Source organism: Adiantum capillus-veneris, chromosome 18 (assembly GCF_014529385.1).
Source record: "Adiantum capillus-veneris isolate H3 chromosome 18, ASM1452938v2, whole genome shotgun sequence".
Lineage (NCBI taxonomy): Eukaryota > Viridiplantae > Streptophyta > Polypodiopsida > Polypodiales > Pteridaceae > Adiantum > Adiantum capillus-veneris.
Window position 1 is genome coordinate 62,048,582 of NC_140948.1, and position 23,679 is coordinate 62,072,260.

The 23,679-nt window shown below is 39.3% G+C and overlaps 1 pseudogene; it reads right to left on the reverse strand.

Moving 5' to 3' along the window:
- Positions 1 to 10,450: 10,450 nt before the first annotated feature.
- Positions 10,451 to 23,679, reverse strand: part of LOC147435760 (12-oxophytodienoate reductase 7-like) — a 55,976-nt pseudogene continuing 42,747 nt past the window's right edge.

Here is a 23,679-nt window from a genome sequence, read left to right on the forward strand (position 1 = left end):
TTGTTTGCAGATGATACAACATGTAACCTTTGCTTTTAGCACTATAAGCAACAAAAATACATTTGACAGAGCCTTATCATCCAATGTTTTGCGTTGCGTTTGTGGAGCCGAAGCATATGCCAAACATCCAAAAACATGAATGTGCTCAATAGAAGGCTTTCTACCATGCCATGCTTCATATAGAGTAATAGAGTGCAAAACTTTTGTAGGACACCTGTTAAGTACATAAGTGGCACACATGATGGCCTCAAGACAAAAAGAATGCGGCAAAGCTTGACTTTTGACCATACATCGTGCCATTTTCGTAAGTGACCTGTTTTTCGTCTCAGCAACACCATTTTGTTGAGATGTAAAAGGAACTGTACATTGGTGTTTTATCCCACAACTAGCTAGAAATGCATTAAATTCATGAGACATATACTCCCCCTATCGATCGAAACGAAGGGTTCCCATAGTACATTTTGAGACATTTTCAACCATACCTAGAAATTGTTTGAAGCACATAAAAATTTAATCGCTTTAAGAAAAAATACCCATGCATGCCTGGGTAATCATCAATGAAATTCACAAAGTAAAGGTAATTGCCCAAGGATAGAGTTTACATGGGTCCACAAATATCACTATGCACAAGCTGCAACTTGCATGTTTCCCTTACTGAACCATCCTTCGGAAACTTCGAATGTTGCATCTTACCCTAAATACATCCTTCACAAACATTTTTGACAGGTGCTTCAAAAGGCGGCAAAGAAGCAACCATATCAGATTTCTACAAATGCAGCAAACTAGCAAAATTGAGATGATCAAAACATGCATGCCTCAGTTTTGCATCTGAAATAGCCCTTGAATTTGCAATTGCATTTGCAAAATTTTATTCACACTTGTCATACAAAGTGAGCTTATACAGCCCATGCCACAAAAGGCAAGATGCAACAATTTCATCACCAAAATTGAGATCATGAACTGTACATCTGTCATCCACAAATTTGACTACAAGTCCAAGTCTAGCAAGTGCGGATAGAGACAAAAGATTCTTCTTGATCCCAAGTACATGAAGTGCATCAAAAAGTGTGAAAGAACGGCCATTTGTAGCAGTAAGCATAATCTTTGCAACTCCTTGAACCGAATAAGAGGCATTGTTAGCACAAGTGACTAAATTCCCATGAGGGGCAGACTTGAGAGAGGAGGACAATTCACGATGTGAGGTAATTTGCTTTGTAGCGTCACTGTCAAAATACCACACATGTGAAAATGCAGCAATTGACATGCATGCATCCTGGATAACAGGATTGTAAGTGTACTCGATCTACACTAAAAGCCCATCTGCATCAACATCAGCATCACAGTCTCCCTTCACAGAAGACTCAACAATGGTTGCATTTGTAGTGGAACCAGCATTTGCAATGGAGCCACCCTCTTTCTTCTTAGCCTCTTTCGCCTTCAGCTTAGGACATTGCTTAATCAAGTGATCATTAGCTTTACAATAATGGCAACGCATCTTCTTTTTTGCCCTTATCACCATAATTTCCATAAAAATTGCTGGCAGCATAAGCATTAGGAACATGTAATTTTCCACTCGCAGAAGAACCATAAGAAGTGGATGCATTGTTGTTACCACCCTTTCTTTGAGAAGCCATAAAAGCCTGTTCAAATGCACGTTGTCTAGTCCTATTTTCTCTAGAAAGTGACTCTTGCAACAACAATGTGCACAATGCATCAAACTTGACACCTTCAGGGACTAGCAAAAGTCTTGTAAGAATCTGGTAAGGCATCAAAAAGAGTCTACACAAGGGAATTGTCTGAAATAACTTCACCTGCAGAAATAAGTTGCTCATTGATATCCTTGACACCAACAAGGAAAGTGTCCATATCATCTTCCTCATGCATAATATTCAACTCCAGCTCCTTCCGCAGCAATGCAGTTTTTGCCTCATTGCGGCTTGCATAAAGATCAGCCAGAATATCCCATGCCTGTTTTGCAAATTTCGTTGTGAACGAATGTGAGGAGTAATGGTGCGCTTCACAGACAACTCAATCATTGACTAAGCTTGTGCATCCTTTACATCCCAACGGTTTTATATGAGAAAATCATTTGGGTTGGTTAGAATTAGATATTATGATATTACCCCTGTGCAGTGAGAGAGGTAATGTCATAATATCTAATATCTAACCAACCCAATTAATGATTTTTCTGATCATTTAATGTGGGAGAATAAAAGGAAACAAGGGTTAGAATATAGACATGTGCTTATGGATCTATCTCAGCATGGGCACTACAAGAGGTGCTTCACATTAGCAACACTCTTAGTGCAACACTCAAAAGTGAAAATCCACGGTGTTGCTATGAGCGTCGCTATGGGCATCGCTATTTTCTTTGTTGCATAGCGACACCTAAAGCGTGCCCATAGCGACGCCGACGGGGGTAAAAAATAAATCGAGAGCACAAAAAACTCAGATCTCATATCTAAGTTTCGGCACTCAAGCAAAAGAGGTAAACCCGCGCTCTCCCTCTCTCTCTCTCTCTCTCTCTCTCTCTCCCCCCCCCCCCCCCCCCTCTCACACACACACACACAAGGAGAGGAAGGAGATCCATGTATGCTCCTTCCCTCTCCTCTCTCTCATGTTCCCTTCCCCTCTTTATCTTTCTCTCCCTCTCTCTTACACACACACACACACACATTGTGTCTTTGAAAAAGAGACAAATAGAGACAGAGACAGAGAGAGAGAGAGAGAGTACACACATGCATAAGCAAAAAGTACACACACACACATGCATAAACAAAGAATGCATATACACACACATTGAGAGAGGAGAAGAGAGAGATAGAGAGAGAGAGAGAGAGAGAGAGAGAGAGAGTAAAGAGAGATAATGAGAGAGAGAGTTATATAAAGCAAAGAGAGAGAGAGAGAGAGAGAGAGAAAAGAGAAAGACAAAGAGGGAGAGAGAGAGAGAGAGAGAGAAAAATAACCAAAGAGAGAGAGAGAGAGAGAGAGAGAGAGAGGGGGGGGGGGGGGGGGAGAAGAAGAAAAGAGAGAGGTAAGAGGAGAAAACAAAGAGAGAGAGAGAGAGAGAGAGAGAGAGAGATTAAAAAAAGTAGAGAAAATATGAAATAAAATGTTATATTAAGATTTAGGGTTAGGTTAGATTAAGATCTAAGATTAAGTTAGATTACATTTAACATATATTTAAAATTTGTGTTAAATTTAAAATTAGGTTACACTTAAGATTAGGTTAAGATTTAAATTAGATTTAAGATTGTGTTACATTACATTTAGGTTTATGTTGAGTTTATGATTAGGTTAGATTTAGATTTATGTTAGATTTAAAATTAGGACAAGATTTAAGATTAGCTAGGTTAGATTTAAGCTAGATTACATGTAGGTTTAGGATTTAAAATTGGATTAGATTTAGGATTATATTGAGTTTAAGATTAAATTGGATTTAGATTTAAGATTAGATTAGATCTAGATTAATGTTAGCTTTAAGATTAGATTAGATTAGATCTAGATTAGATTTTAGGGTATGTCAATGAAGGCTTTTCCCAAAGAGCAAACACTAGGTACACAACAATATGTATATTCCTATCAGAATCTGACAGCTATTCACTCACCCACTAACCATGTTCAATTAGCTCAGAATCACCATATGTTCAATTAGGTTAGATATAAGATTAGATTTTGGATTTATTTTTTATATTAAAGTCTACCTTCGGGATTACGAAAAAAATTAGAGTTAGCGAACGGTGATCCCTCTCCTCCTCTCTACGGATGCGACCTAAGTTGGAAAGCTTTCAACGGCATGATACTCAGATTGGAGGCCAACATGTAATGTGCTAAGTAATCCCTCGAACAAGGATATGTGTGAAGAGATGTTAAGATGCTGTGAATTTCTATAGCTAGAGAAGAGGCAAAGGGGTTTTGTCCACTACATGCAGTATCATGTAGGCGTGGGTGTGTAGATTTCTCGTACACAAAAATATAGGCATTGGCCAATAAAGACGAGATTATAAACTGGTGGTTCTGATCTCCGTGCACCTCTAGACCGAGGTGTGTGGGGATTGAACATGACTAGAGAATGTGAGGTAGTCTACAGTGTGAAGAGAGAGAGAGAGAGAGAGAGAGAGAGAGAGAGAGAAAGTAAAGAGAGAGAATGAGAGAGAGAGAGAGATACATAAAGCAGAGAGAGAGAGAGAGAGAGAGAGAGAGAGAGAGAGAGAAACAAAGAGAAAGAGAAAGAGGGAGAGAGAGAAAAAAAAAACCAAAGAGAGAGAGAGAGAGGGGGAGAAGACGAAAAGAGAGAGGTAAGGGGAGAAAACAAAGAGAGAGAGAGAGAGAGAGAGAGAGAGAGAGAGAGAGATAGATTAAAAAAAGTTGAGAAAATATGAAATAAAATGGTAAATTAAGATTTGGGGTTAGGTTAGATTTAAAATTACATTTAAAATTAGGTTAGATTGAGATATAAGATTAAGTTAGACTACATTAACTTATATTTAAAATTTATACTAAATTAAAAATTAGGTTACACTTAAGATTAGGTTAAGATTTAAGATTATGTTAGATGACATTTAGGTTTATGCTGAGTTGATAATTAGGTTAAATTTAGATTTATGTTAGATTTAAAATTAGGGCAAGATTTAAGATTAGCTAGGTAAGATTTAAGTTAGATTACATGTAGGTTTAGGACTTAAAGTTGGATTAGATTTAGGTTTATATTGAGTTTAAGATTAAATTGGATTTAGATTTAAGATTAGATTAGATCTAGATTAATGTTAGCTTAGGTTAGATTAGATCTAGGTTAGATTTTAGGACATGTCAATGAATGCTTTGCCTAAAGAGCAAACAATAGGTACACAACAATACATATATTCCCATCAGAATCTGACACCTATTCACTCACCCACTAACCATGTTCAATTAGCTCATAATCACCATATGTTCAATTAGGTTAGATTTAAGATTAGATTTTGGATTTATTTTTATATTAAAGTCTACCTTCGGGATTACAAAAAAAATTAGAGTTAGCGAACGGTGATCCCTCTCCTTCTCTCTACGGATGCGGCCTAAGTTGGAAAGATTTCAACTACATGATACTCGGACTGGAGGGCAACATATAATGTGCTCAGTAATCCCTCGAACAAGGATATGTTTGAAGAGATGTTAAGATGTTGTGAATTGCTATAGCTAGAGAAGAGGCAAAGGGGTTTTGTCCACTACATGCACTATCATGTAGACGTGGGTGTGTAGATTTCTCATACCCACGGACAAAAAATTCCACAAAGGTTTTGTGACATTTTCCTCTACTTCCTCGCATCAAGCATTTCTTCGAGGGGGAGGACGACTGCCAATGCATTTTTGGGCAGTTTTAAAGAGCCTACCAACATTCATGAGCTTAAGATGGTTGCACAACCAATTGAAAAGCGCACAATAGTGCGATGCAGAAGTGACTGAGGAGGAGTGGGAGTACTCTCAAGGTTGTGCGACACCTGACGTCCGTACCCCCATCGAGACGCGGCTAGAGACCCCTACCGAGACACCCAGGTTCACACGTCACAAGCGAGAGATCTTGCCATACTCGTCGATATCAACCTCAGCATCATCTTGGATGATGAAGGCAAGAAGGTGATCTCACGCATGCGTGGTCTTTGATTAGACACTACATACTAAACACCTGGAGTGAAGTGCCAAATGAATTAAAAGACGGAGTCATCAGCATGCTGCATGACAAGTTTCTCATGTCAAGGCGAGATGAACACTTCAATGAAGACCTGATGAAGGTTCAAATGCGCGAATACTACAAGCACGAGCATTTTGAAGTACAAAAAGAAATAATAAAGCATAGGTGGAACAGACCAGATTGGCTGGCCAAAGAAGACTGGAAGAATGCAAAGCGAGTAGCACGTGAGAATCCTAACAAGTGGAAGCAACAAACGGAGGCAGCCAAAGCGCAAGTAGAGGCAGGGAGCTCGCTCCACTTGGGGAGCGGCGGGTGGGCATCATTTGAGGCCCATTTTGTAAGTGTTGCTGCATTGCTCTTTAGGTTTGGTAGTTACTTCTTTTAAACTCTAACATAATGGATTATTTGTATGTTTTGAACACTGGTTGATGACACGGCGTGACCTTACACCGTACGATTGCGAGTACGCATGCAGAAAGGGCTTAAACATCCTAATGAATGTTCTGAGTTCTCGCGGTGGCATGGTTATTATTTCACTTTACTCTTTTACATTGTTTGTATTTTAATGATAAGCTAAGAAAATAGATTGTGTTGTAATTATATTTTTATACTTACATAATGTCTTATGGTTTTTTTTTGCAGAATCTGACAGATACGCTGCTTGGACGGGATGAGATGTCTGATTAGACGACGTCAGTCTAGCCGTACCCAGATAGCATTAGCTTCCTTTTGTCACAGCATGTATAATGAGATGACATGTATACGTCTTTTTTGTATCTATTGAAAAACATGTATTTTCTCAATAATGACAATTGTGTTGTAGCTATGACATTTGCAAAGCTTAACAATCAAGTGATTTTTCCTATGATGTGTATAATTGTCATTGATTTACTTTTGTCAATTTACTTTCGTCCAATTACTTTTGTCAATTTTTTATCTTTATTCTGCAAGCAATACTATGCATGATGGAGTGAATGGTTATATTGTATTGTGGGTGACTACTTTGGGTCTATACCTTGCACTTTCTTTCAAAGGTGAATCTGGGCTTATCTTAGATTCATTTAGGTTTACTCTATTCTAGAAACATTCAATATGATTGATGGGTGTCATGAATGCCCTGCCACCCAAAACAATTTACTCTCGGGCATTGCTATAAGCGTCTCTATATAAGGTTCTACTACGTCGCTATAAGCATCGCTACAAAAGGGCTATAATTGTCACTATATGTGTCGCTATATAGCAACCGTTATATCGACTTTCCTGTAGCTCCGCAATTAGCGACGGTCTTAGAGACGCCGTGGAATATAAAAACCCAATGTATTTCTATTGGTAAAAGTGTCACAAGTGCACATAACCTTTTGTAGTGGGGGCCAAGGTTAAAGGGGTCCAAATGAGAGATGGTCTACCAAAGATAAAGGTTAGCTAATGGATCTAAAAGACCTTAGGGTTAGATTCATTAAACTCCAAAGGTTAGTGTTAAAAGTTCTTTGACCTTAGGAAAGCTAGGGTTGTGCTTGACTTGAGGTGCTTGTCATTCTTGCTGACTAAGGTGATTCAGGTGCTTGTCGTGCTTGCTGATTAAGGTGCTTGATGTGCTTAATGACTAAGGTGCTAAGGTGATCCATGAATAAGGTGCTTAAGGGATTCAAGGTGTTTCCAAAAGTCAACATGATCACTAATCAAGGGGGGTGAGCCCTCATTGTAGAAGCTAGAGAGAGAACACACACACCCTCACATAAGTCAAGCCTTGTCTAATGAAGCAACAGGGACACATGTCAAATTCCTCTCCATGTTTCCCTCATAAGGTTCCTAAAGCCTATTGGTTGGCCTCTCAAGGTATTCAATGATAAACTAACTAGTTTAATTAATTGTGTATGCATTTATCAAGTCCTCTCTCTGAAAGGGGAAAGGGGGACACTTGTCTCGAGGCTAGCATGGTTTCTTGATATGCACTCTGCATGTGATTGGCTAGGCTTGAAGGGGTCCAATGAGCTTCCACCATTAGCTAGAAGAGGGGTGGAGCCAAGCAAGGAGGGGGATAGCTTAGGCGGTATACTCTCCCACATATAGACGCGCACTCTCTCACCGTGTGAAGTGTAGAGTACAAGAGCTCCATCTCCTTCTCCAAGCTTGTCGAGAAGTTGAGAGCCTACACAAACACTCTTGGCTATGGAATGCAAATCCAACCAAGATCCATGGTTCAATGTTTATGCTTTCCATCTTCTTCATCTTCATTACTATGCTATTATGTATGCTAAGAAAGAAGAGTGATGATAAGTGAGAAACTATTTCTTTCTCCTATGAATGTTTCTTCTTCCTCTTCCCTACCCTCATTCCCCGCTAGCTCTCTCCACCTTCAAAGGTATTTAAGGCCTTGGGACTGAGGTGGAAGATAGTTAATGCTTTTACCAAGGATTATGTTATGCTTGTGATGCATGAAGTTTTCCATCTTCATTGCATAACCTATGTCACAAGGAACACAAGGATTGTATTGTACTAGGTCTCTCTTTATGGGAGAATCTATAATATAGAAGCCTATTGGAGAGGGGACTGGCTCCACATATATATGGTCCTCAACTGTTTTCATGTTCTCTAATTCTCTATCTTGCAAAAGTATTGTTTATGCCAAGTTAATTAAGTCTAATGGTTATATTGCTACCGCTAATTAAGTTCACCCTCTATGTTCTCAAAGTAGTCTCATGAAAATGCTCACTTTAGTTCTCACTATTCTCAAAGTTCATAGGCCATTTCCATTACAAAAGGGGAGAGAGAAAGAGAGGAAAATGTCTAAGGGTGTAGGAACAATCTAAAGAGATGTTAAAGTTATACAAAAAGTCCAACAATTGATATACCAATACTATCAAATGAGTTTTGAGAGAGAGAGAGAGAGAGAGAGAGAGAGAGAGAGAGAGAGAGAGAGAGTCTACATTGAAACCTTAAAGATTAGATTGACCTATGGGACTAAATTCAACAGGTAGCATGCTTGAAAACTATGCATATAATGCAACTGACAAATATAATCCATGGAGGTTTTGAGAGAGAAAGAAATGTAGGCAATGGTCTAGGCTAATATGTCAGAAAGGAAATTTGATGTGATCAAAAGATGAGCACTGAAGTAGGGTATTGTACTCATACTCTCAAGTTTAAAAGGGACATAAAAATGTGCATACAAAAAGAGGCTCTCCTACACTGCCTCAATGTCCGCTCTCACGTTTAAGAGAGTAGGAGCTAATCCAAGGAGCTCAGCTAAATGGTTGGTATGGTAGAGATTGTGCGTAAGAGAATAGGCTCAAGCATGTAAATGGTTGAATACAATCTGCGCTCTCAAAGAGGAACATGCTTTTGTAATTCGGGAAGAGGGAGATAGAAATCAATGATATGCATGATTGTAGGTCACAGCCTCAATTTTGCACCACATTCTACATTTTAGCATAATGACCAAAACTCTTGCAAAAACAAACAACTATGAAGTTATTTTTCTTTCATTCCTATCACAATTTAAGATGCAAATGACGTGAAAGTGTACGTGAACAAATTGTATGCACCTTATCGTACTATAAGCTGCTTATGCATTTTTGTGATTAGGTAATGATGTAAACCATAACCATGCTCGTGCACAAAAGAAAGCCAACTCATCTCTTTAAAACTTGAAGCTTTAATATTGGTATATTGAAAACGAAGATAAGATAGCCCTACAAAAATAGAGGCGATGTTTCTTTGGCCGCAGCAATGCGATGGTCACATACTAATACGTATAGAGTTAGGACGAACTTTTGATAGAGGTTGGAGCAACAGATGTCCAATCCAAAAAATATGAAGACATGTAAAAAGTGTGTGCATGGATTTTTCTTTGAGTTTTGGGACACCTAATACCTAATATAGCTTATTGTACAAGGATGGTTCATTTTTTCAATCCAGCATGAATAAGAGCCATTCTAGTGTAGCTAGCATTTTTTTTTCAAGATTGCTAATTTTATAACCAAGTTATGCAAACTTTGTAGTTAATAACAATATCTAATCACAACCTTTAATTTTATATATGGAGCATGCATTTTATACGACAGGTTACAGGTCATAATGGAGAACCGAGTTTTTTTATTTAATTGGTGTTTTTAGTGTTTCATCATGATCATGATCCTTCTTAGCGAGAACTTTTATGTGCTTTTGACATACTCCATGGCTCCTCATGAATGTAAAGGCCCAAAGGAACCTAAAACAACATGTACATGTTGATAATACTGAGCGTGACAATATAAACTTCGATGATAGGTTAACAAAATGAGAAAAACATGACTGTTTTATACCTAATTCTATGTCCCAAAATAATACGATGAGTCTAAAATAATTTTTTATCACCAACTCATAAAAGTTTATGAGATATTTTTATATTCTATTTTTGAAAGAATTCTTAAAACAAAAGATAATTTTTTTCTTAAAAATTGTGTTTTTTTAATTATTCCTTGAACGCATGTTATATAGGACTATTTTGAAAAAATGTATATATAGCTACACACACTCACACAAGTTATGTTGCATGTATCTATGTCTATGAACACCTACCCCCTTAGCGTTCTAGAGGGGAGGTGTGATTTCATAAATAGCAAAACGCGCCAACATGTGAAACAACTGCAACTCCAACCCTGATAAGCGCTTGAAGTCATCACACTTTCAATCTCAAACGTGGAATGGGGTGCCTAATAATATACACCATATTGGGGGGACAAATGTGACAAGGGAGAAGATGGGTTGCTCGTCAACATGCTGTAGGTACTATGACCGTTAATCATGGAGCATCTTTTTCATCTTCATCTGCTCGACTTGCGAAGGCGTGAGCATGGGGTAGTCCAGGTATCCCTTCACCTGATCGTGCATGTAGTACGTGGACTCGTCACTCTCATTCGGCTCTCTCGTAATATGGGACTCTCAAGGATGTGGCACCTTGAGAGTCGTCCAAGTGGCGATTGTTTGACCTGCTGGACCAGTGCAGTCGGTCGCATTTCGACCCTTAGCTTTTTTGCAAGCCTCTTGGTTTGCACAAATGGCGACATGCTCAATCAAAAAAAGTGATTAAACTCAGCAAATCATTCACCCACAGGGTTTGAACACAGGTGCCCGCGATGAAAGGCAAATGCACAACCACTAGCATAACTTCGTTGCTCAGTCCCCAACCCATGTTCAAACAGATAATGTTAAAACCTTGCGGGGGGGCGGGGGGGAGGTGTTTAAACCCTTTATTAAAACAACCGGTTGCCGGTGGATGGGACTCCCTACCACGTCGGCACAGAGTTCGATATCTAGGACGAGCCTTCATCATGTACGGCACAAACTACATTACGCCATCGTTTGACCTAGCATAGGTTTCCTCATTCCACTGAAGCAGTCTAAATTTTATGGCTTATGATCAATTTACCAGAAGCAGTCTAAATTTTATGGCTTATGATCTCTCTCTAAAGAAGACTTTACATTAATATGAAGGCATTGCTCCAAATAACAACATTTTCTTAGCCTTTATAGTTAAGGTCAAGCTTACAATACAAGCGGGATTTATGCCAAAAGTCGAGGTATTTATCGGGATTTACAACTAAATTGTCCAAATTGTAATTTAGGAAACCATGAATTGTAATTGTATTTGCACCGGGTGATGGGTGCAAATACAACCCTGCACTAGATGTTATGACCAATGAAGGTGAATCATAGTTTAGAAGTGGACTGTAGGGGCCAGAAATAGGGTGTTTTAGTATGGGTCTATGGATGTTCAATATAACTCACCACGGGTTTATGCCCATTGTATTGGGACATCGCAATCACTACTTGTCATATCGAGATTTTGTCCTAAATTTACCATTGTCACTTTGTATATAAACCCTTTAATGAGGAATCACAAGCAATAGTGTGCTCTTAGTTCACCCCATAAGCTTTCGGTGACAAATTCCTACAATATTTCCCACATTGTGACTTACCACAAAATCATGAGCTTCTATGAGGGAGGCACAACATACTTCGCTAGGACGTACAATTGGGGGCAAGAGATTGCTTGCTTGGTGGGGCGGATTGGTGGACCCTTACCTCCAACTGCACCTTGCTAGGTATGCGGCGCCTTCTGAGTGGAAACTCATGATGTTAATACATGCAAACTTGGGCAGGCCCGTGGTCCCCTGCTCCCAATCGCACATAGTTAGCTGGTATGTGGTGCCTCCCGAGAAAAAACTTCTTGATGTTAAACAATACTTGCAAACAATGAGAAAGATCCCATTTTTCTTATACATGAGAAAGTCTCTCTCTCTCTCTCTCTCTCTCTCTCTCTCTCTCTCTCTCTCACACACACACACACACACACACACACACGCAGTCTAGTGTACAAGCTTGCACAAGAAGATTTAGAAATTTTCTCATGTAGGAAAACGGAGTCTTCTTGAGTGTTTTTCGTATAATGAATAACATCATCAGCTTCTGCTCGGGAGCCACCGCATACCTAGCTAGGTACGATTGGGGGCACGGGACCACCGGCCCCTCCACCAGGCCGGCAGTCCCCTACCCCCAATCGTACCTAGCTAGGTATGGAGTGCAGGATTGGGGGCAGGGGACCACCGGTCCCTCCACCAGGCCGGCGGTCCCCTACCCCCAATCGTACCTAGCTAGGTATGTAGTGCCTCCCTCACAGAAGCTCATGATGTTGAGGTAAGTCACAATGTGGGAATTATTGTGAGAATTTGTCCAAAACTTCTTGTGTTGGTGTCCATATTTGTAGTGTATAAGGCAACGCCATTACTTGTGAGAAAGGTTCATATCTGCGATGTAGGCGATGGGGGTGTTACCTGTGAGAAAGATTGATATCCGTGACGTCGAGTGGAGCTAGAAGACTGTTGAATGTATTATCATCCATAACCAGCTGCGCCATGCTGCATTTCTATCTCGCACTCAACGACAGAAACTCTAAGTACTACTTTCTCGATCACTAAGAACGTCTTGTCTGATGATCTTTGTGAAGCAGCTGCTGCCAAACCGAGCTTTTAGAAGAGTCTCTTAGTTTTTTCCAAACTGAAAATCTTTTATATATGTATTGTTAGACTACGATTTTCACATTCCTCATCTCTCTCTCTCTCTCTCTCTCTCTCTCTCTCTCTCTCTCTCTCTCTCTCTCTCTCTCTCTCTCTCTCTCTCTCTCTCTCTCTCTCTCTCTCTCTCTCTCTCTCTCTCTCTCGCATTTGCTTATGACACGTGCATATGGATGTGCCCAGCACAAGAAAATAAGAGCACACTTATTTTGAAGGATAACACTGCTTTTTATTTTGAAGGCCTTAACCCCTTCAGGGCTAGAAAATTAAATTTTCCCTAACTGGTGAAAATAAGGGCAAACTTGAAATTCTCCGTCAAAATTTGAATCTTTTTTCGATAATTACACTAAAACCTGTGGAGAAATATTGCCCAGCAAGCTCAAAATATAGCCCGGATTTTACAATTTCAGCCATTAAAAATACACTTGACCCAGATAACATTTGATTTGGAAGGGCATACAACTAACTTTTTCAAATTTCCTACAATTCTTTCTTAGTTTAGCAGCTTCCTAGAAGGGTAAAACCCCCTTAGAAGGATGGTGTAACCTTCTAGTTTTAGGGTTGTCCGAGTCTCTAAGTCAAGATTTTATCAAAAATATTATAATAATAGTACTAGGCTATCTGACACTTGTCATTCCCAAATTTTGAGGTCATTTCCATTCTTCAAACTCCACATTGCACGTGATTTGAGTTTGTTTGTCGCCAAAAAGCTGCACCTTGTTTGGCCTTTTATCTAGGCTCTGATCATTGAAGCTTTGTGGGGCTTGGAAACTACCTTATTACTTGTGCATTTCATACCTTTAATCCCCAATACCTTCATACCTTAAAAATATGTCTAGTACAGAAACAACTTAGACGTTGATTCATAGATGTACAACATAATAAGAATGAAGTATCATGAGTCTGTACAAAGGTATCAGAACTATCCCAATTGAATCATCAATTGTCTTCAAAGTCAGACTGGAGCAAACTAAACCTTTTTAAGCCAAGATAGAATTCTCACCTGCATCCATATAATCAAGACAATAGATACGTTAGACTTGGCTACGTATGGCAGGCTTCAAAGAATCTATCAGTTGTTATCCATGCCAAACTTAAAGATTATTAGACTAGCTACTGTCCTACATCTAAAAAATCTCAAGGATTTTCTTATTAAAAAACATATTACTGTCAGAGTAGCACGACTGCGTTTTTTGATCATTTATTGTAACAAAGGTCAACTATCCTATATTATTTTATGTATTGCTCTAGCTAAAAAATGTATGAAAAAATCTTGCATATAATGCAAAGTTTTGTAACTTCATCTTTTTAAATATACTCCAAGGTCGAGCCATTTACATAGAACAAGCCAACTACTAATAGTAAAAATGGCTAGAAATTTCTTTGTATCCAAATGCTTTTAATACAAAAGCAAGCTCTCAAATTACTGTAACCAGGGTATGTTAGCCCTATACCCGGAAAAAAAATGATCCATCATCTGTCATGAATTTATCCAAAAAAAAATTAAACCATTAGTGCAAAAGATATCTATTGGCCTAGTAACCAAAAAACCAGAAGATTTTATCGGATCCAAACCACTAAGAAAAAGATTCTGTTCGGTAAGCAAAAAAGTCAACTAGGAGTATCTTGAGACCAAGAAAACGCGAGTACTTTGCAGTAGGTAAGCATACTTATCATCTTTATAAAGGATTGAATTTTAAAATGTTAGCATAATTATTAGCCAAGAGAAGTATTTTCCAGGGTCAGAGAAGTATTAGCCAGAGCCAAAAAGCCAGAGCTAGCCATAAGGCAGGCTAACTCAAAACCAATCCTTTCTCCATTTAAAGAGGTGAGGGCGCATTCTGTCCCTCTCTTAGCTTTGCGTGTGTTTTACTTGTGTCAAGAGTGAGGACTGTATGTTTTCTTCATCTCTGTTGTACCAAGCATGGAGCTTACAACTCAGCCAAGTCAAGTTGGTCACTAATCTTAGCATCAATAATTTTATTACATTCATTTTTTTGATTAAATGGTAAAGTGATGTCTCCTAAAAATGCTTGTACTTTAACAAATGGTGTACTTAAATACTCGGAACGACTATACTTAGCATGGCATGATAAAAGTGATTGGACCTCTGTTGTTCTGGTGGGCTCTGTTCCCCATTCTACAACATGGTAAGGACCACTACAGTGGTCGGCTTTGATTGGCATTACATGGTAAAGATGGTCTTTTTGGGAGCATTACTATGGTACTATTACTGGTTTTTTTTCCGTTGATCATTACTTAACTCAGGTACATAGAAAGGGGTTTTTCCCATACTCGATATTCATTGTTTCTAACTATTTGATAATGGTACTTAAGTGAAAATATTTTGGGGGGGAGGGGGGGGGGGATAATCAGCCATACAGCCTGATGAAATCACCGTGTGGTGGGCCGTGGCAAACTATGGCACATCTGAGGAGTAGATTTCCTTGATGTTTAAAATAAGTATAATCCATCATATGGGTTGGCTAAATCTATATAGTAGGGCCGCTGCTGCTTACTGTGTTGTAACACTATATAAGAAAAATGTGTTGTAGACCATGTTTCCTATCCTAGACATAGCTAGTTGAAGACATCTGCATAATGAAGGATAGATATAAAAACTCCAATTAGCAAGTCAAGGCCACCAGGCTTCCCTAATGTTACAATACCATACCCACCTCAGGTAGTATGTACTATAAAAAATCAAATTTCCATGAGTTTTCATGATAAGCAGCTACTATCGAGATTGCATAGATTAGATTTAATAAATTTTCAAGTAAAGTGAGCAAGAATGGAGACCAGCAAAACCATTCTCTTTCAATATACTAAAGTAAAAAAACCAGTCATAATCATCCAACAGAGCAAGAGATTATCAAAAACCTAAGATTTTGAGGGAAATATAGAACCTGTTGAGCAGAAGTAGTCTAACAATAATCTCCAACGTGCCAGGGAAAGCCCAATATAATTCCAATTTCATCTTGTTCTCTCAATACCCCTTTCTTTAACGAGTACAACAAAGTTTCCCATATCAAGTTACGGGACAAGATATATAAAGAAACCCACTGCCCAAAACTTAAAACATTTCTATTTTTCTTGTATGCTCATAGGAAAAAGACAGACCCAGGTCTAAGTGAAGGGAAGATCCCCTCACCTTAATATAGGGGTAGTTGATGTGTATGAAGAATGCTTGAAACACCATGTTCATGAAGCGTTGGAAAGTTGCAAGAGCATTTGTCAAGCCAAATGGCATGACTTTTAAAGCATAACAACCCCACGGAGTGATGAAGGTTGTTTTTAACTGATCCTCCAATGTGATACCTATTTGAAAGTAACCCGAGTAGCCATTGCGCATAGTGTACTTCTCATGACCAGCTACCTCATTTAGTATCTCATCCTGAAATGGGAGGGAAAAATGATCTCTTTTTGTTTCCTCATTTAGTGGACGGTCCACACACACTCTCCACTTTCTGTTATTCTTTAGAGTGACAACAACGGGAGAGACCAACTCTGAATTCTCCACTGGATAAATGAAACCTGCTGCTAGAAGCTTTCTTACCTCCTTGAGTAGAGCCTGCTCCTTTATAACTCCTAGCCTTCGTAGCTTTGGAGATTTAGGTGTGGCCTCAAGCTTTAACTCAATCTTGTGTTGAACAGCATCTACTCCATGCACGTCGATGTAGTCTTTAGCAAAAAGTCTAGGAAACTTTCTTAGCACACATTTGAATTCCTCTCTTTCGTCCTTTGTAAAAACTGTAGACAACATACCTTCTAACATTCCTTCATCTTGCACATTCTGGTTCTCTTGAGTACCTACCTCTTCCAAGCCTTGACAAGAGGTCTCTTGGTTGCTTGGCTTAAAACTTACCCCCATGATTTTTATGGAAGAATCCTCTTCAGTAATGTTGTCCCTACTTTCTTCTTTTGAAGCCAGTCCAGTCTTCTTTTGTCTCACTTTGAGATGATTCGTCATGGACACCCTCTTGGCGTTGCTCCTTCATGTCAAAGGCAACCTTCTTATGATTTTCATTCTTGCAAATTAGCTTTCCACTCTCCCAATCCTGCAAAGCTTGCATTTTCATTAGCCATGGTATTCCTAGGATAAATGGGTAACCATTTCCTTTGGTAGACATGACATAGAAATCCATTGTCTTCTTAATGCCAAAGACATGACATAGAAATCCACTACCTTCTTAATGCCAAAGACCTCCACAAAAACCTTTTTACAAATTCCCACACACCTAGCCTTGCTAGTGTTTGCCATCTTCACTTTGATTTCAAGTGTCTCATGGATGTGTATGCCTAGTCTTTGCATGAGTCCCTCTGTCATGATAAAAATTTGTGCACCCCCATCCATTAGACCTCTCCTAACCAACCTCCCTTTGATATAACAATCTAGCACAGGTGTAATATCCTCATTCATTTTAGCTTGTGAAAGTTTTACAACAGGCACACTCTCTTTTACCTTTCTCCTAGTGATATCTACCTTCGCTAAATCCCTTCTAGCTTGTGGACATAATGCAAGAAATTGAGGCCATGAGATATCATGGCCCTTACCTCTCATGTCTTCCAATAGGTTGTATGGAGCCATACCATGTCCAAGAAGGAAGTCTTGGAGGTTGATACGGCGTCAAGTCCTCTTGGCTTCCTTGGTCTCCTTTGCCTTCTTGCCTTGTCCATGGTCACTTTGTGATGTGACTCCTTCTTTCTCCTTACCTTTCCCACGGCCACGCTTGATGCCATTTGATTCCATGTCAATCTCGTTTGAATTTGTCACCTCTATCACATACACATTTGGATTTGGCAAAGGTGTAACTCCTTCCACTCCTTCTGGAGGTGGTTTTTGCGCCATTTGACCTTTGTAGAAGCCGTGGTTTCCGCCTAGTTCCTTCACCTCCATTCATCACTGGGTAATTCAAGTTAGGTCTCCCTGGCTCTCTAGGGGGTCAAGGACAATTATACATCCCATGTCCAGACTCTGTGCAATTCCAACATTGCAAGACTCTCCTAGGTTGTGGATCTCGCTCTTCAGAGTATTTTGCTTGTCCCTTTGGACCTATAGCTTGTGCAAGGTGAATTGACAGGATGCTTAAAGATTCATTTAACTTCTCAATCACTTCTACCATTACCTCAGGAAGCTCCCTAGATGTCGATGCTTGTGACTTGCCTTTGGGTCTAAGACCTTCTATTGGAACCTCTCCCCTTAGGCACTTGAGTTTCCTATATTTCTTGGAAGCTCTAATTTTTAGCTACATCATAGATGGCAGGTGCATCCGCCTCCACCTTTACCTTAAGTTAGGAAAGAGTCCAGCTATGAACCTCTCCTTCTTTAGAAATTCTGCACCATCACCAGTGTTAGCAACATTTCATATCCATAGAGCCCAAAGACATAGAAACTCTTGCTTGTATAAGTAGTAGTCATCTAAGTCTTTTTGTTTATGAGAAACAATGTCTTGCCATAGTTTTTGAGTGTTTTGGGGATCAAAGAAGTATCTCTTGAAACGATTTAAAACTTATGTGTAATTCCCCTTAACTTCCTCAAGCAAAGAGTCAAACAAAGTGCTAGCATCTTTGCTAAGGACCACCTCAAACATTTGTACACGTTCTTGATTAGTTACTATCCTCTTGATAGGGCAAGACATCTTGAAATTTGCTAAAAATAATTCTGCATCCTCTCCAGGCTCTCCAACAAAGAAGAGGATATCTAGACATTTGGCGTTGGCTTTCCATTGAATTGATTTCAAAGTGACGCACGTTTTGTTTTTCTGAAAAATGTTTTCTAAATTGCAATCTGTTCTACAACAAAATAAAAATATGCACATCAAATGATCTATGATAATTACCAAGAGGCAGGATGACAGGGTTTGGTGATGCAGAGAAAATTTCTCCTACTCTTTGGGCACCAAACATGAACACCATACGTTGTTGAAAATGGATCTTTCTACTAATTGCAACGTTTATTCTAATGTGTGGAGTGAAATGGAAAACCTCTATTCTTGGGCCATTTTCCATGGTCTATGCATGACCTAATACTTAAAACAAGACAAAAATATAGACGTCCAAACTAAGGTCCGAGAGGCAAAATAAAAGGATTTACTAAATCGTTTATCTTGGACAACCTAAGAGGGAACGAAATTCTACGAATTACTTGTTGAAATTGCAACTTAGTACTAGCAATTATCTGCACATTTTGCCTTGCAATGGGAATGAAAGGATCATACAAATTCTCATGATTCATGCAAACTACTTGACTATTCTAAATGTTGATCCTACACAAAAACATACACAAGTTGATTCCTCCGTGGGGACACCAATTTTGAGTCGGTCCGGGACGGGCAACAAGAAGAGTGGCCTCTAAGCACCCTTCCAGGCTCCCGTGCTGCTCAATTCGGTTGGGGTTGGAAAAAAAAAAAAAACAGACACACAAACAAACCCGCAACCTAACCCTGCACAAATTTGGGGCACTACCTAGTTTTAAATGTAAAGTAGGACGCTTAGAGAGAGAGAGAGAGAGAGAGAGAGAGAGAGAGAGAGAGAGAGAGAGAGCTCGGGCTATTTTGGAACGTATCAACAATGATCAAGAAAACACAAATAGATAAGTAAGAAAGAGAGAGACTTATTTGTATTGCTTAAAAAATCTCTATTCTATGCTTTCATTTTACCACTCCTGGTAGGGTAATCCCTATGTAGTGCGTCGAGGCTAAACCCCTACTCTATTGCCTACCCTATTGCATGCTCTGTAGAATCCAACTCTACACACTAGAATTTGGGTGGATTTGATAGATGTGGCTATGGATTCAATATGCTACAACAATAGTGACTCCTTGCCTATAGAAAGGTAAGGGGTTCTTAACTCCCTCACTCAGCCCTAAAACTTTGTCTATCTGTTGATTTTGATTGAGTGAGTGAGGGTTGTTTACTTGGTGTCGTTGCTCGATTGGGGTCCCGTATACATATTCTTTTTTGATCAAAATTCTCCTGCTCAGGCTTCCTTTTGTTGAAACTACTGATGTTGTGGTTAACATTTGAGGGAGGATCATGGAGCTTTCTTGCTGTCCCACATTGAGAATCCGGTTGATAGGTTCGTGATGTGCTATTGTTACTGGTTTTTAAACATGTTTGTCATGACTAATCTTGTTTTTGTGATTGATCTGCATACCTACATATTACTTGAATGATGGTCATGGCTTTCTTTCCGCTCCATATGATTTTTTGCTTTGATTGGTTGATGACGGTTTAAAGCCATGAATTGTTTTCTCTTTCTGGTTTAGAAATGGTTAAACCATTCCTTTTGTTGCTCCATACCTTGGCTGGTTGATATGGATGTTAAGTTAGTGGCAAGGTCGAAACTCTTGTAGGATACTGAAAGATGATTTCTATCCAAATGTTGAAGGTTTCAATGATGTTTAAATTTCAAACATGAGTGGTTTTTTACCTGATAAATTTAAGGAGGTATGCTAGTTCTAACATTCTTCCTTGAGATTGATTGAGCAATGTATGCTCCCTCCCATAGTTAAACAATACTTGCAAACAATGAGAAAGATCCCATTTTTCTTATACATGATAAAGTCTCTCTCTCTCTCACTCTCTCTCTCTCTCTCTCTCTCTCTCTCTCTCTCTCTCTCTCTCTCTCTCTCTCTCTCTCTGTGACACACACACACACACACAGTCTAGTGTACAAGCTTGCACAAGAAGATTTAGGAATTTTCTCATGTAGGAAAACGGAGTTTTTTCAAGTTTTTTTCATATAATAAACAACATCATGAGCTTCTGCTCGGGAGGCACCGCATACCTAGCTAGGTACTGAGGCGGTCCGGGGCGGGCAACAAGAGAGGCGACCTCTAAACACCCCTCAAGGCTCCCGTGCTGCTCAATTGGGGCTGGGGCAACCACAAGCACAACACAACAACAAACCCACGGCCAAACCCAAACAAGATAGGGGCACCACCTAGTTATGGTATGCGAACTAGGACGCAAGAGAGATTTTGGCACAACCAAGAAGATGCACCACACAACACACACAAGCAACCTCACACCAAGACACACATGAAATGGACCAGAGAGAGCTAGAGCAAAGGGAAGAGAGAGAGGGAAGGATCTTGCGTAATACCTTATTTGTGACTTGCAAATGGAGATGGTTCGTTATGATGCTATCGTAGAACTTGTACAAAACTCACTCAATGCTTAGTGATTGCTAATCATTGCCAAAACACACACACATTGTCTTAGGGTGTGGGAGACCTCTCACCACAATACCCTCTTACAATGGACACAAAACTGGCAATGAAAAACACACTAAAACACTTTCTAAAATCAAGATCAACCGATAAAACTCAAAATACACAAGTCACCTTGAATTCACCAAACCGTATTGCAAAAATGGAAGGACGAAGATTTAAACGTCGAATCACGCCTTTGATGCACCAAACCTCAATTTATTGATGATGAAGGAGCATGTACAATAGTGGTTTTGAGATTTGTGGAACTCACGCTCTCTCACTTGCAATGTGTAGCTTGAAGGCTTCTCTCACACCAAGAGTGAAGCTCACAAGTGGTTGCTACACCTAAGTCTCTCCTCACGCATAGAGTGTTGGGGTGCTATGTGAGATGTTGGAGGTTGTTTTACAAGAAGGAGAGGGGCCTATTTATAGGTTGGAGACCCCTCATTAAGATTATTCGAAATCCTAATTTACAAGCTAACAAATCAGGATTATGATTTTTTTGAATATCAAAGCATTGCGGGCCTTCTTTGTCTGCTTGAGTCATGGGTGTGGGCTCAAAAGAGAGCATTATTGATGGTAGATAAGGTGAAAGTAAGTTTTAAGGAAGGGAGAGAGAGAGAGAGAGAGAGAGAGAGAGAGAGAGAGAGAGAGTTACTATACATGTCTTGAGGTGAGGTGTCTTTTATGGTTAGGTCAATGCTATTTTGTGTTAGTATGTTAGTCGTTAGTAATCACTAGAAAGTTAATGTTACATTTACAATGGGTAGAGTGAGTTGATTTGATGAAGGAAGAGGGGTGAATTAAAAGAGAATCATTGAGATGGTGAAGCTTTGAAGAAGCTTGAACTCACCCTTTGTGTAGATTGTGGAAAAAATGACCGCTGGTCTTCTTCTTCTTCTTCGCTTCTTTACGCCGCCGCCACGGTTGACCACCACGATGAAAAGAGGATTTGTTGATGAAAAATCCTCAATTTGCAAAAGTTATCATGGTTAAGATGCTGAATTTTAGATATTTTAGGAGAGGTAAATGAAATTGTAACATAGAAGCAATAGAGAGAGACATGAAGAGGGTGTATGTATGTAGAGGTTCATAAAAGAACTATAGGGATGAGAGAGAAGGGTAATGGTGAAGAGGGTAGGAGAAGCCATGGAAATTGCAGGTTTGAGTGAGGGAAGGAGAGGGAGGGATGTGTAAGAGTGAGTAGGTGTGTGGAAGGGTGAGAGAAGACTAAGGGCTACTTGTGAGAAAAGTGGGCAGACTGGGGTCCACTCAAAAAATCATAGCTCGCCGCTGGTACCTCCAAAAATCATGAAAAAATTTGAGGTGATTATTCAGAGCGTGTGCTACATTTTCTCTTTTGACCACCGCTCCAAATTCAGAGTGGAGATAGGTGTCAAAATTCTCACCAAAAAGCCTGTTTTTTATGCCTGCAAAAGTCTTTTAGTGGCCCCCTCCTTTGTTGAATTTGTACAATGCATCCAAGAGTGAGCCCCTCCTTTGTCATATTATAATACAAAGCATTCAAGTTGCCCTTGACCCATGCATAGAGGAGGATTATTGGTGAAATAAGAAATATATACATGGTGGGACTAGTGTATGGACTATTCATGGACTTTAGCTCAATGAGCACATGGTGTTAGAATAATGAGTAAAAATAATAATAAAAATATGGAGGAGTTATGGATATGGAAAGATATTGGAATCATATAATATGGTCCCTCCTTGAATTATTTTGGGTGAAAGAGGAAAAGGTATGCAAGTAAATAATATAATAAAAGTAACCAATGAGTAGAAATCAATTTTTTGTTTTCACGAGGGTGAGGGTGAAAATGTGGGAGTGATTTGTATAAAAGAAAAATATGAGGTTAGAGTATGTACATATTGGCAAAAAATATAATTATGGTGTAAGAGGATGAAAGAAGGTGTACATAGGTTTAATAAAACACACACCTAAGTAGAAATATTTAAATAAAATATCAAAATAATTATAAAAAATCCCTATATTTAGGCCATATATACAATGAAATATTTACACACAAAGAGGCCATAATATACTTTTATTTTTTATTATTTTTTATTTTTTTGGCTCAACTAGCCCAGTGACTAGCTAGCTGAGGGTTTTTTTAAGAAGATATGGGAAAAGCCCCCTAACTCACACACGCCTATGTACAATGAAATGGTAGGGATAGCCATAGCGTTTGGGTGAATTTGGTAGGGTGGAGTAACTTAGTATAGCAATTATGGAGAGCCGAAAAACGGCTATCATTAGCCCTCCCCCAGGATGATGGTATATTCATGTACCATCATAGAGCATCTTTTCCAAAGAGAGTGCTTTAGAGTCCTTGACGAGATCTTCATTGTTTGGCCCCTCAGAATTTTGGCTGGAGTTACACTCATGCTTCATGTAACAATACTTACATGAGACAGCGGCCTTTGGACAGATCTTTGGTAGATCCTTTGGTAGAAGGCGACTCAAATAGGGCTTCAAGCGATACCCGTTTACCTTCCTGGAGTGCTCTTTACCATTCAAGTCCATAAGCTGATAGTAACTAGAATTGAAAGCCTTCTGGACAATGTATGGCCCTTGCCATCTAGTTTCAAACTTGGCATCAAAACGATTGTCAAGTCGATTGTCATACCTTAGCACAAGCTCTCCTTCCTTGATGCCTTTGTCCTTCAGTTTCTTGTCGTGCGTTTCTTTCGCTTGTGTGGCTTTCCTCTTGTAGCACTCGTA